Below are 16285 nucleotides of genomic sequence, written 5' to 3'. Positions count from 1 at the left end.
AAATTTGTCTCTATAAAGAGACTACAGAACACATATTATTATTGTCTCTATAAAGACAAGAATTATTGTCTATTAAGAGACAATTTCATTTGTCTTTCTAGAGACAATATAAAAAAATATTTAAAAATAAATAAATAAAATCATTTTGAATGTTCTTTCAAAGTAGTTTCACATTTAAAGTTCCCAAATAGTGATTTTAATTACCTTAAATCTTTGTTGTTTATGGATACCAACATAATAAAAAATAAATAAATCCATTATTTTTAATGCTAACAGCAAAGTAATTTTAAATCTAAATGAAAAAAACAATTCTGGAAAGCAACATTGAAAATAATAAGGCAACACACTTATATTTTCTGAAAATGCATTCTCATCATTTGAACATGCAGAATCCTCAGTTGGAACTTCATTTTAAGAAATTATGAGTCGAAAAAGAAATGTTCTAGATTTCTCCATCCTACAAGAGGGTTTACTCTCTAACATAGAAATTCAAAGCTTCAATCACATTAAATGGTGCAAATTAAATTCATATCCAGTTGTTAAACCATAATTTCAATACCCTTGTATAATTGGAATTGGCTTCCTGATAAAAAAGAATTGTAATAATGTATATGAATTTGAATTTACAATTGATTGGAAATTCTGTCTTCATGAAGGTTTTACAAAAGATGAAAAATTGACACAGTTCCTGCCAACATGATATAGGCCAATTCTTAATCTATTGGTGGCCTACATAATTATCTTCTCCACTATTGGCTTTCACAATTCGAGTTGGCTCCATCTCCTGTTGTAGCCCAAGAATTGCTAAAATTGGTATCCAAACTGGTGGTGATATAGTTCCCAAGGAAGCTTCATATCCAATGAATCTAATTCCGGTAATGAACTATTATGATCAACTTCATAACAAGCTGAAGTTGCAGAAATGTCTCTATCACTAGATTTTTTCTGGGCAGTTAATCATTTCTTGGAGGCACACCAAACCACCCATCCTTCTTCCTGTTAAGAGTAAAATAATAAATTCCTGTAAGGCAAGTTTTATACCATTGCTTAACCATTTCCAAGAGAGCTACTTACTGAAATAACATAAAATAAATGTAGTGCATACCTGAAATAGAAATGTGTGCACTCTTAGTATTTCTTCATTATCACTTGCCTTGTCGTGCCTTGCTTGATTCCCCGGAGCACCTGCAAATGCAATAGTAGAGTCATTTTATTTTTTTATAATAAAAACCCCTACCATATTTATAATAATTAATAATTGAAATAAAAATAAAATTCTGCAAACTTATTAAACTCTCAATATAAAAATGGCTCAAAAACAAAATCAATATACTCTTTAATATAAACATAAATTTTAATGATGATACCATCTCTATTTTTGGTTGGTAGCACTGTTTGTTCCCAATAAAAGCCCAAAATTATCATGAATACTAGTGAAAATACTAGATAAGTTTCAAACCCTTTTAAAATGAAAGTACATCACCTATTTTTCTCTACAATGGGATGGGAAGTATTTGAAAACTCTTATTAGAAGAGTGAACAGAATCTCTAACTAAAACTTGCAGAATCTCAATCAACATTAATACTCAACAATCATATGGGATTTTCCCTAAATGAGGAGATAGGGGAGAGAGAAGTGAAGTCTTCCACCTAGCCAGATGACGTGAGATCAAGTGGTGATTGAACTGGAAAACATCAAACAAAGAAGAGGCAAGTTGGTTCAAAACATAATAAATGTCCTCCTTCCCAGCGAACTACTCAACTGGATGGTACTCTGGCTATTGCAGTAAATCACAGAGAGAACTCTCCCACAAATGCCATTACTTATTACAATAATGAGTTGGGAAGCATGAGAAAATGAGTTCAATGAAGAGAGGTTGAGCAGAATGAATCTTCATTCAAAAGGGTTGGTGGTTTGCATTCCCTTGGAGTGTTGGTAGTGCTGAGTATCACCAATCTAGTCTACTAGCAATTGCCCCAAAAGGTGCAAAGATAGGCCGATAGATTTTTTAAATTGTTAAAATAATATGAGAATGCATTTGTAAATATGTATGCCATATATATTGACAAATTTAAATTTTAGTGGTGTATAACTGTTCAGTCTTATGTATTGTGGTCTTATGCATACAAGTGATGGCTTCAAGGTGGTTGCCCTGGGGTAACTAGTTTAGCATTCTACATGCCTCTTTTGAATGCAAATGCAATATAATATAAATATACACATAAATATAAAATAGATGCTCCTGTGACACTCTACTTATGAGTTTTTTTGGTAAATGACACTCCCACTCTGCTATGTGTTCTCGCAACTTATGTTGAAAGAAATTTAATAGAAGAGTGAATTAGAGATATATCATAAGATCTATACCTTCAAGTGACATAAATGATATGGGTATGCTGAAGGATAAATCCTTTAACCACAGTGAAGGAAAAACATGATGAAAAATTTCCCAATCAAGAATTTTAAGGAGCAGTTTGCAGCAATTAATAAATCTATCATATAGGAAGATGCATCTTCGAAGCTACAAATATCCAAAAATAGCATATGGTGGGAACAACAGTAGTAGTTACAAACCCAAACAAAGTAGAAATATTTTCAGGAAATTAAGGAGACATTAATACACAAGGGTGTATATGCAAGGACTCAGATTTTAGGCCTCGTAAATGAATGCTATGGAGAAAAATGAGTCTTTTTTCGGAAGTACCTATCCTTATCGGCCAACAGTTAAAATTTGAAATGGTTATTGAGGAATAATAGAGGCAACAGTTAATATTTGAAATGGCTATTGAAGAATAATAGATGAAGAGTTTCTCACACTCTATCACTACCTCTGAACAGAAAAATTATGTGGAAAGGCATTGTGAAAGCAACCAAGGTGAGGAAATCTTGATGGTAGTGATTCGTGCAACAACGAATAGATTGGTTATAAAGATGGGCAGTGAGCACCATGAACGTCTGTGTCGGTAACAGTTGGATAAAGAGAATGGCAGGGCGAATTAAAGCTATATATCATATGAATATCTGGCTTCGAGTGGCATGAAGAGTTGGTTATGCTGCCAACAAATATTGACAAATTTCCAACCCAAAATTCAAGGAGCAGTTTGTAGCAATTAATCATTCTATCACAGATGACGGATAAAGTAAAAAAAATAGACAAATTGTAGACTCAGAGTTCAAGGAGCAATTGGGAGCAATTAATCAGTCTATCACAGATGATGATACATCTTTTAACCTGTGAGTATCCCAAAGGAGTAACCAGTGAGAAGAACAGTAGCAAATGCAAAAACAGACGGAGCAGATGCGTTTTCAGCAAACTTGGGAGAAATTAATACATAAGAGTTATATGAAAGGACTCAGTTGTTGGCCCTCCCCAGTAAATGTTGTGTAGAAAAATCATTAGAGCGGACTTGCTTCATTTCTTGGTTGTTATATTGATCACGTTGCAATGATCTTACCCACAATAATACTCTATCTGCAGCTATGGAATCTGGAACCGTATTTTGATGTAAGGATGTAGATTTTTGGGTTGTTTAATGGAGCAACAAATAGTACATAGATTTTTTGGGTTGTTTTCTGATTGGTTTGTGACGTCATTTTCACTTCTGAAGCAATAGATCCATAATTCCAGCATTAACTTATAGATTATGGAAAAATGTAACATTGAAAAGAGTTGAGAATACATACACAGTTTCCTTCTCAGGTGGGGTTGCCAAAGGTGGTTCTGGGTACTTTTCCTCCAATATCTGGGTTATAACATCGGAGTCTGGAATCCACTTATAATCAATCTTGATGACAAGAACTTTTCCTTGAGGGTTCATCATATGCAAAAACCTGTGCACCAACATCTTCAACTTAGCTCCCCCTAATTTCCCACATAAACATAAGCAGAGTCTCACACTCGTAATCGGTTTTAACCATAGCCATAAAGAAATGGCCTACAATGAAAATGAAAAATAATATATGGGCCTCAAAACCAGAAAGTTACCAGTCAGGTTTGTTACTGGTATCAATGAACTTCATGTTGCATGGGACCTGTTTTTCCTCGAGAGTAAGCAAAACCATCTGGCTGAAGGGACCTCCTCAAATATGTGTTCAATACATCAAGCTTTACTTCATACATTAAAATGCCTAAAATGAACTGATAGATGACAAATTGTCTGACAAATAAATATGAAATAAAAGCCAGGAAATGCAACATTGAATCGTTCTGCTAAAAAAGGTGAAAATGATAGGAAAATTACTTACCAATCTACTGAAGCCTTGGAAATTTAACGAAGCCTTGGCATTCTGCAATTTTAACTTGACACACTCTCCTCCCATGACTCATAGTTTACTGCTTGTACATTAATTTTTCTGAAGATGTTAACATGATGTAACCTCTTACAACTGTAACACTATGCTTCTTTCCAGAGCTTGGATTCCAGTGGACAAGGATCTCTAGTGAGAAATGGTATGCAGCGATGGAAGAAGCAACCTAAGGTCACTGCTGCAAAACCTTTCAAGCTCCAAATGGAGGTAAAATGCAAACACAAAACTTAGCCAATTTGTTCAGTTTTTGTGGGTAATTCATTTCTCACACATGTAGTTTTATGTAGCGTTCCTTGATCACTTCTTGTTTAGGAACATTTACATTTATTTATAATGTAGGCATGTACTGTACCAGAGGAGATCATTAAGAATACAACGTTCATTTCCTTCTCTTTGATTTCAACTCTGTCTAGGGTTAGAACTTGCTTGACTTCCTTATAATTGTTTCTATGATTTCCTTGTAAATGGTTCCCTAGAACTAACTTTGCACTTTTGATCAATTTCCTTTTGTAAACAGTTGGACGTATCCTAATTCTTGTCTATGAATAACATCTATTTTCTTCCTTTTGTTAATTTTTTGACACAAGTTCCATAATTGATCCTAACCGTAATCTTAAAAATATGCTTCTCATAGTGTGAATCATATTATGTAAGGTAATATGAAGGGAACTATAGTAATTTGAGTACCCCAGTCAAATTAACAATCCCCTCAAATTGGGTTGATTGTTGCATGTTGGAGTGTCCTAGTTTAATAGGGGCGTGACAAAATATCTTAAACAAACATACTAATAACCAGATTAACATTCTAGAAATGTTTTAATTTAGTGGTATTTTTAGTAATGTTCATGTTTCATACTCTTGCTCTTATCCCGTAATGCATGCTATGCAGCCTTCCTCATAATGTTGTCATTGATTTCTCTCCGCTTGGAAATAAATGCATTTGCCTATCCATCTTTGGATTTATCCAAAATGGAAACAAATTTCCATGATGTAATGAGTTCTAACAACTTGCAGCAAAGATACCTCATGAAAGAGAGAGAGTTCATGAAGAAGCTCCTGGAGATGCTTGATGAGGAGGAAAAACTTCGAATTCCACTTGCACAAGGGTTGCCATGGACAACAGATGAGACAGAGGTTACTGTTGAATTAAAGTTATATGTTTATTGGAGCCCAAATTTTGTATATTTGTATCGATAAAAGATCTATGGGCATCATCTGAATATTTTGCATACATGTTGGAATGACAGTGTTTGATAAAGCCCCCTGTGAAAGAAAGCACTAAACCATTGGATGTGAAGCTTCACACTGAAATAACGACAGTTGACCATGTTGAATTTGACTGCATTGTAAGGCATACTTTTTTTCTCTCTATGATTTTGAATGCCCTTTAAATGTACACAGCCTTTAATCATCTTCTTCTGTGGTGAATCAAGTAGATTTCAGAAAGACTCAAAGCCATAGAGAAAGAAAGGCTAGAACAGGAGAGATTGCAGAAGGTATGTATTCCTGGGTCGTTTTGTTATCTTGTTTTTCTGAAACCTATAAATTAGCATAGTGAGGCATGCACTTGACAACTGAATTCAACAATTAGCTGAAGAAGAGGAGATCAAGAGGTTGAGAAAAGAGTTGGTTCCGCGTGCTCAACCAATGCCCTTCTTTGACCGACATTTCATTCCCAAAAGGTATGGTTTCTTATTGTAATAAGCAACATTTTTATGTTTCTGTAAACAAGATGTCTAAACAAGCTAAGACCTTCTTGTGATTACAAATTGAACAGATCATCAAAGCTTCCAACCATCCCCAAGGAGCCCAGGTTCCATATTCCTAATCACAAAAGGGCAAAGTCCATATCGTGGAATGATTTCAATGCTTATCAATAAGAAATTCCAGAATGATGGAAGATATCTGTGTACAACTACATTATTTAGTCTGGAGAAAAATAAATTTTCTTTGAGATTCAAGTTGATGGCTCATCAAAGATTGAGATTTTTTGAATCTTTGGTCACTCTGTGTTTTGGTTTGTCAAGACCAAGCAATATAGTGTTATTTTTGCAGTTACAGGTGAAGAGAAGATACAGAGCATTGTATTTAGTATATTAAGGAATGCTGCTTATTTTGTCTGCTCATACATACAAAATTGACAATGAAGTTTTTAGTTTATTTATATTTTTAGGCATTTGTTTCTTAACAATGTAAAGTTAATATATTTCATCTTTCTTCAAGCAGTATTTTCTTATAATTCTGGCCTGATAAAATGATCAAGCTTGTGGGTCAATTAAAAATGATTACATGGATCAAGATAACTTTTCAAGGGACTATTGTTATAAGAGTGTGAATGTTTAAGTATAAACAATCTAGCATTTATAATTCTATTGCAAACTTATATCCAACCAAACTAACTTAATGTTTTCCCTGCAAACTGACATCTTTGGAATATTATATATCTCTTACACCATAATTTTTTCAAGCATTGGGAAATATACAAACTTTCCATGGTTCTATATCCATATTCATGTTACATATGTAGCAGGACATGGATTTTAATCTGGGAGCATGTATTATATTTGAACCAACTATTGAGTTTGATTCCATTATACAGATATAACTGGTCCACTCGAGTACTCTACACACTATCAAGAGATTGAAACTTCATTGGAACATGACCGTTGAAAACCGAGGCTTTCCTCTAGACAAGACACTTGGACATACTCAAAAGAGATTGAAACTTCATTGGAACATGACCATTGAAAACTGAGGCTTCCTCTAGACAAGTGTAATGACCCCAGAAGAAATGTAAATATTTTATTTACCGCTGTAAGAAAACGAAACTGAACAATATTGTTATTTTCTATTTATTAAAGTAATATTATTAATTTTCTGGAAATTAGAAAGTGTTTAGGAAACAACAGATTTTGTAACTTCTCATGGGAGATGTGGAAAGAAGGTGGTTTCCTGTAGAACCCTAACTACCTCCCCTAACTGGGGAATGCTCCTAAGAAAGAGGGGATGGGAGGAAAAACTGTGCTGAAAGGTCAGACAGTAAAGGGAAAGAAATGATAAGTCTGGTGGTGACCAGATAGCATGTGCACAGTGTGTGACTGACTTGCAAAAGACAATGATCTTGCAAGCAAGCTCGGGGGGAGATGGGGTCCTGATGGACGAATCTCATGGTTGGGTGGAAAAAGGAAGCAGACAATGAAGGTGAAACTTAACCCAGGAGCCTATTTAACTTTCTTGGAAAGTACAGGTATGTAGAAATTCTCCTGGAACTAATCTGTTGGCCTGAAATTTAGTCATGTGTTATGAATCAAGCATGCGTTATGCAATACAATAATGTACTATAATAGAATAGGGAAAAGAGGAAATATTGACCCTATTTTGAAAGATTAGTTGCAAATAATATAGAAGGCTAGAATAAGAATTAGAGGTGTTTCCTATTGTTAGAAACAGAATTATTGTTTGATCTGCAATAACTAAAATTATACTGGAACTTATGTACTGTGGTGTTTTCTGTTGTTAGAAACAGAATTATTGTTTGATCTGTAATAACTAAAAATTATACTAGAACTTATGTACTGTTGAAGTGACAACTAGGAAGAAACAGAGAGAGCATTATTATTTCAAATAATCGACCCAAAATACGGTCTGGTAGGGAGCTGAGTAGACTGACCTGGAAATTCAAAATTAACTAGACAGTGCTTACCCTAGCCCAAATATGGGATTCCTGAGAATCTATGCGAATCAAAATGTCATAGCATGAAGAATCAAGCCATAGAGCTGGTGAACCAGAAAATAGATCAATACTCAGGAAAACTGGTAGTACTCCTAGTAGGATAACTAGCCAGGAAGCTCTGCTCATAAATAATAAACCCTAACCTCATCTTTAATGTGAAAACGCACAGAGTAGTGAAGCGAAAAATCTTCGAAAACAATAAAATCATTGTGATAAGAAAAAAACGATATAGTTACTTATCTATACACAAAATATTCAGTCAGAAGGCTTTCATTAAATATTTCTAAGGCAGTACATACCCACAGAGTCAAAGAAAACACTGAACATGCCAAATTCATGGTAGTCAAGAAGACCTGTGCGCATTTTCCGAAAATGAACTTTCATAGTATATATATCATGATAACAGGACGGCATCAAGAAACCCAAATTTATAATAACAGTAAATCTATGAATAGAACCTTATATGACCAGCTTCCAAATTACATTAAATAGGGAAACAAGATAGCATACACAGGAGGGTATCAAGGCCTCGACCCAAGGAAGGTATTCCAAGAAACAGTACAACATAATCTTACAAGAAAACTCGTCATGGTCGTGGCCGCATATCATGTTCTATGATAAGAAAATATAATGCATACTATTACTTCTGTAAAATTACAAGGCACCCAGCCATAATAGCAACAGAACAACAAAACAGTCTGGAGATCCAGTAGCCCCTACCGAAAACAGAGAGTGGCATAACCTAGAAGGTAGGTCCGCTCGAGGAGATATCAAGAGGCATAAGGGGATTATTTCCCTCTGAATAGCAACATACAACTGGGCAGATAACACCCACAACTACAATCAAAGCGGAGTTCAAGATCTCGTTGGATGCCAAACCCTTCGTATAACCCAAAACACAAATACTTCAAGACGAAGATTACCCAGAAAGCTTAACCGCACTAGTATCTGCTAGAATGAACCAAATCCACAAGGGTGGATAGTTGGGGAAGCTCAAGCCCGTACCCGCCATTTTTGTATTCAGAAGGTAGTAACAATTAATAAGAAGAATTATGTAGATGACATAAAGCAACAAATCAAAGGAATTTATGAGCTCAGTGTTGTTAATCGGAAGGATTTCAGAAGCTTACCTTTCCAAAAGACAACCCAGAAATTCTTGTCTAATCCTCAGTGACAAAGTATCCACCATATTCGAAGAACTGGATGGAGGAAGGAAGAGCAGAGCGCGAGCAAGCGCCAAAAACTTAGGAACCAAATGAACCACAATCCAGCAACCAAGAATGTGTATCATCGCCGAATAGGTCGTAGCCGTCGGATCCGAGATCTGAACTCTCCACCATTGATGGGGTAGGAATCCCGAGACATCCAGCTATGGAGGGACGGCTTGCTCGTGCCATGGAGCTATGGCAGAGCCGTAGAGATCATCAAGCCGGGATCGAACGATCCACAGATAAACACGCAAGGGATGAGTTAAATTCACCGTATTTGACAGGTCTCGGCATGAAGTGCTGAATACTGTGCATAAGACTATGCGTACCATAATGCACGGGCTATTTAAGGTCTTTTCAAGTAAATTCATAGATTCAATTACATATTATAATTTTTATTATTTTCAAGTAATTAAGGTATCAAAACCAATGAGTTATGTTCTTATCTATATGTATTGCAAAACTAAGTCAATACTACCTAATTTAACTAACATTTATTTTCAAATAATCAATGTATCAAAACCAATGAGTTATGATGATATCTATGTGAATTGTAAAAGTAAGTCAATAGTATCCAATTTAGCTAGCATTATAAATATTATTCAAAGACACAATGATAAGAATTAAAATAGTGTTGAATACATCTAGTTACTTGTCATGTCTTCACTGCTATGTTTTGGTACAATTATAGAGTATCACATTGTGATGTAAATGTAGTCTAAATTAAAATTTTTAAATTACACCATCTATTACTATATCCACTAAACATAATACAATGACCACAAGGTACCACTACTCATACTAACATGACAAATAATTGAGCTATCATACTAGTATGACAAATAATTGAGCTACCACTATAACAAAGAGATTTTCACTACCATGGACATAGATAAATTAGGGATTACCTTTTCACATGTTTAAAAAAATATATAGATATAGTTTCCCATTGTTACTTCTATCACACTACTTATGACAACACTTACTTTAAGACAATCTCCCCTTAACAAGAAGGACATGGTTATTGAAGCAACCTAATTTAATAATATAAAAGAGAAACACATTTATTATATTGGGACAAATATACTAACCTTGGATCTATCAAGGGAGGAATGGGGTCATATTACTATAAGTGAAAACCTCTTTTACAATGTGAACTTTTGAATAAATTTTTGCATCATATTTATCATCTCAGCACTTATAGATCTATGTGAGTTCTCTTAAACATTTTTATCTTAATTGTTTTAAAACTAACATCGGACATTAAGTCAAGCTGACTATTCACTTTCCAAGGCAGAGAATATGTCAACTTGGCAGTTACCTACATTATAACTTAATATTAAATATTATTCTTATTTTTTCTATTAATATGAATGCTTCTAATATTTAATATATTGTTAAGTAGATTACCCATCGACTAATTAGTGAAGTATCTAATATTGGATGAGAGAGTTGTAAGGCTGAAATTTTGGCTACCATGGGTTAAATTTGGTGTTTGTATCATGTCAATGAAAAATTAGATTTCACACCTCTCCAGGAATCAATCGAAATAATTTACACATACCAATCAAAGGAATTCAATAGATGGTTAAAGTAGTGGTTGGGAGGAGTTCATTGTCAGAAACATCCAAGGGTTTCCAAACTAGAGAAACAAGGGCATGTGTTTGATTTATGGGCTAACGTTTGAAAATTTTCTACGAGAAGAGGAGTTGGTGGGAGTCCTTATGGCAAGGGCTTGCACCTCTTCCTTTATTTCTTAAAGTAGGCTTGAAATAAGTGATTATAGATATATGATACATATAATATGCAAACCACTCACAACACAACAATATTGAACATTTGCATGAGACATAACTTGATTTATTTTCAATATATTTTTGCTTTAAAAAAGGCAATATATGCTACCATGATGCAATACAATGATTCACCAACATTGGGCACCAAACAAATGAATTGGACCACGGATGTTATGTATGATGACAATCATCCACGATAAACTATGATTATTAACCACTCTGACAACCCTCATTTATGGTCACTCATTGAACATGCTCATGAAATCTGAGATCACTAGACATGGTTAACATGCTTTGGTTAACACAATCTAGTATGGTGTGAGGGTGTTGCCTACAATGCCAGCTTTCTAACACCCTTTACAACAACATTGCTTCATAATTTTTCCTTTGTATATGAGAAAGAAGATAAATGTTACTTCTCCCTTATCCAATACAATTCTCTTAATTACAAATTTAACAATGTATCATGACATTGCCTTTCTCTCTTTGTGTGAACTTGCTCAATTAGCATCTAGATACCTTGTGAGATAAAACTCAATGTATGTATTGTATTTGGTATTGTGTCAATTATTCATTTTTTATGTCTTAATATTGTGTTAATGGCCTTCCAATGCATGGTCAATCTTGAATTAAAATTTTGACATGGAAAATCCCAATTTTGCAATTTTGGCAGTCAAATGCACAGTGCAGGGACAACATGTATTCATCTTGGAGGACAGTGGGGCAACCCAAAATTTTATTAATGCACAGTTGGTGGAGTGTAGGGGCATTCGTAGATTGATATATATCCTGAACAACGTGGGCAAGAGAGGATGCCCATGCTTCACCTCAGTTGTCTTCTTGATTGTTGGTTCGATATGTTGAGGATATGGTTGATGGTTTGATATTGAAGTCAAAATCCTCCCTTAACCCTTTAGCCAAAAAGATGTCTCCTCAAGTATCTCCAATAATATCCTATGAAGAGTCATAATATTTTACTTGGAATTATGGCCCACCATGATCATCTAATAATTAATTTAAATAGTAGTAGACACCAATTTAGGGATTGGGTGGATCATATGGTGGGACTATGCTAGTGGGAACCCTAAATAAATGACTTGAAACCCCCTTGATTTTCTACCTTGATGGCATTCATCTCCCAAATTTCTTGTTGGATACACAAGTCCTGAAAACATGACAAGGAGGATGAGAGGAAGTTGACAAGGACATTAGGTTGTTGTAGAACATCATAAAGTGCGTCCACATGGATGAACATGGAATGGGAATTAAGGTCACAAAGGTGCATCAAAATATTTTTGGAGTGTCCCAAAGGGAAATATACAATTCTTGTCTCCTCTAAAATAAAATATACATTTATTGTGGTGATAGTATCCACAAGATTCTTAGAACTAGTGGTATAGTGTTTGGCAATGAATGAATAAGCAAGAAAAGGGGGAAAGTATCTAACAAATATGGTTAGAGTACGCATCAAAATCCCCATCCTTGAATGAAATGGTGGTTTACACAGGGCTCATGAGAGAATATGGGATGGAGGGTAGATTGGCATGGCCAGAAAATGATAGAAGGGTTCTATCTACTAAAGGAATATGGGATGGAGGTTATGTCTAAGTTCAGGGAGGCTTTTAGCTTTTTTGACAAGGATGGCAGTGGATGTATCACAACAAATGAGCTCAGGACAATAATGCATCCTTTGGGTCGAAACCCCAATGTATATTGGAAGTGGTCCAAATGTTTTATATTCAATAATCCAGTCTTGAATACAATCAACCACAAAAGAGTAGTTATAATCTGCCTGTAAATGCAACATATTAAATACACCATTCCAAAATGATTTTTCTAAGGAGAATCAAAGAAATAGATGAGTTTGGCTATCCATCGCCTCCATACATAGTAAACAACAACCAGGCCCACTTTGTCCTTTACGACACATTGTCCCATGCCAAGATGAAGCCAGAAAGATACATTTAATGATATTCTTAAGCAGAGAAAAAATATGAAGCCAAGAGACAGAGATTCTCTGAAGGACTGCTCGAACTAGAGGCAAATTTCCTCCTAGGGAGAGCCACCTATGTGCCCATGATAAAAGTTTATAATGGATTTTTTCTATAAGTCAACTCCAATACTTAATTCCATAACAATTAGGTTGGAGCATAAATCTAAGATTTTCAAAATCTGCATCCAATGCAGTGGAGATAACACCAAAAATATGATAAATCTCTAGTACCAATGCTTCATCTGGGTAAGAAGAAAATATATGAGATTTATTATTATTCATAAGGAGTGCAGAGACCGATCAAAAGAGGTCAATCTACCAAATAGTAACACATCATCGAAAAATATCAAAGGAGTAACTGTGACTTGTCTACCTACACAATTACATTTAATCCATTTACCCCCACATATGCAAACAAAATTACCGCCCTTGTGAATTTTGTGAGTAATTCTTCCACAATCCAATATTTTATCCTCAACATCTTCTTCTCGCAAAATTTGACATAGATACTTTGAAGTAGGGATATTGTCTACTTCTGTAATTTGCCTCCAGCATCCTTGTAGAAATTATGGTGTAGAGTTGCAACTATTTATGAAGTTTTAATCAAAATCACAAGACATAAACCTACTTTATTGTTGTCTCGAAGTTAATTCACAATTTAGAAAAAAAGTTTCATACATGCAATAAGAAATAACACACATGCACACATAATTTTTCCCGAGGAAAGAAATATGCTAAAAAACCCAATCTCTGCTTGCATTAATATGATGAATAGAAATGTATTGCAATTTATTTTCTCAACTGAGCACAACCTGCAAGTGAATAACCAGTCTCTCGTCTCACTGAGAAGCTATAACCCAGACTTAGTAAATTTCTACCTCTGTTTGAGCCCATATTTCCTTGCGCAATTCCTTGAGAAATTAGGCCCCTATTATTTAGGAATTTTTACAAAATGGATTGTGAAATTCCCAAGGTTGATCATGTGACTACATGCAACACTTGTACACTCAAGGATAGTCTACAATTGATGTTACATTGCCTTGGAATCTCCACCATAGTTGGGTAACTCGAATTCTCCATGCACTAGCTATTTTGGGTTGATTGATCAATTAACTGGATGATCATTGAGTTTGACTAAAGTCCCACTGCACAATTGGCCTTCCACTAGTGTGGGCTCTGAAATGTTCCATGATAATTGCTTATTCTTGGCGCTTGGTTTTCAAGGAAAAGTCCAACATTCACTCTAGACTAACTATGATCATCAATAACCACTTGGTGAATGCTAGTAGTCAACTAGTAAACCAACCACACAAGAATTTGAAACCGAATAGGTCAAAATGAAGATTAAGTATGTTAACGCAAGAGTTCAATAAGAACTTGAATTTGGTTACTCGTGCCTACTAGGGAGATATTTCCATTAAAAGAAATCATAACACAAGAAACTACACAACAAAGTATAAGTGATCTGAATGATGATGTTTCCAAATATGTAAGTGAAGGACTCCGAAATTTATAGTGATCATGGGAATGATAGATCTCGAACACAACATTATGATGTTGTTGGGGAGGGACATACCATTGTGGAGGGATGGATTTAGTTTCTAAAAGGGTCTCAACTCAATCTACCCAGTTGGATGGATTGTTTATCTCAGATACATTGAGATTGGTTAAATTCATCTTATCAGGTTCATCGGGGTAGGAGAGGGAGGCGAAATAGAGATGGGAAGCTTAACAGTCATCCACAAGGAAAATATATGCCTGCATGTAAAGGTAAAGGGAATGCTAGGGGGGTAATTTGATTCAAAGAAAGGGTGAATTATGCTTCCTTGAATGGACATCATGAGACTGTGTTTAAGATTCACCATTCTGAAGCTGCAAGAAGACTAGAGTGTAAGCACAAGAGAGAAGCTAAACATATTGTGGGTTGTGAAGAGGGCCAAGAAGGCCCTTTTTGGTTCTTCCTATTTTAGATTGGAGACACAAGATTTAAGAGTGTTTAAAAGGTAGCAGTAAAGTTGAGATGGATTGTCAAGCATATGCTAGCAGGGGTGTTGTTGGACTGTCACAGTGGAAAAAATGATCTAATGGATAAAATGAATGTCTACTGAAAAAGAAAATTTCAATGTTGAGGAGCAACTTGGGAGGGTTAGCTGATGGTTCCCTAAGCTAGGTCAAGTGCTTGCAATGGATTAAAGATCAAATTCTACTGCAAAGTCTCATGAGGAATATGATTATGCAATAACTGCACTTGAAAAATTGGAAGTCAAAGTCTAGGACTCATTACAAAGAAGTGGTTCAAACAATCACCACTAAGTTTTGAATAGGATCTAAAATTGGATCTAAAATTTGACTTTTTCAAAATTGAATGAGGTTGGAACGACACTGAAACAACCTGGAACAATTAATGTTAATATTAAAAATTTAAGTAAAAGTTGACATTATCCTTATCTTTCCTTTTCAAAAAGGAAAGATAAGGACAATGTCAACTTTTACTTTAACTTTAAAAGTTAAATGTTGCCATTAATTACTAGGCTTAGGTTTTGTAGGGCCCTCGAGTTAAGAAACTTTTTTTCCCTTTAAGTATTTTCTATTAAAAAATTATTATTTCGTGGTCATTAGCTATGTTGCACTACATTCTTTAGAATTGGTCAGTTTATTAGAGAACTAGTGACTTTGGTGTTTTAAGGTCAGTTCAATACAAGACCAACCTTAGCCAATCTAAACCACCAAACTAGACTAGTACAACTCTAAAACCATTGGGAGCAACCAATTCCACTAGTTCTAGGCTAGTTCCAATAAGAGTTTGCCCTTCTCATCTTCCTCTGAAGTCGTTTTGTTGGATCCTTTCAGGAATGGTGATTTGGAAAGTGCCATAAACTGTTGAATTGTTGTGAGCACCTAAGATCATAAGTAGTTAAGCCTTGGCAAACATAAATTTTCAAGTACCTAGTATAGACATCCCAAAACATATTTAGTGAGGATGTGCATGCAAGCAACTATTACAGACCTCCCAAGATACTTAGTGAGGACGTGCATGACCAAAAAGCATAAAAAAAAAATTATCCACCCTCAAAAACCCTACCCAAAACGTTGGAGTGTGGTGCAAAACAAATTGCTGGTAGGCTATTAATGCTAACAAAAATCATTCTCTCTCCAATTTCACAAGAAGCTCCTACTCAAGCTACCTCCTCCACTATGGTTATAGCAAGTTCTTGCAACTGTGTGAGCTACAAGAAATTAAAACTG

This window comes from Pinus tabuliformis, chromosome 5_1 (genome assembly GCF_031772625.1).
Source record: "Pinus tabuliformis cultivar Carrire ecotype Pingquan chromosome 5_1, CPIR1, whole genome shotgun sequence".
NCBI classification, from domain to species: Eukaryota; Viridiplantae; Streptophyta; class Pinopsida; order Pinales; family Pinaceae; genus Pinus; species Pinus tabuliformis.
The sequence above is the reverse complement of the archived record's forward strand: the minus strand, read 5'-3'. Positions refer to the sequence as shown.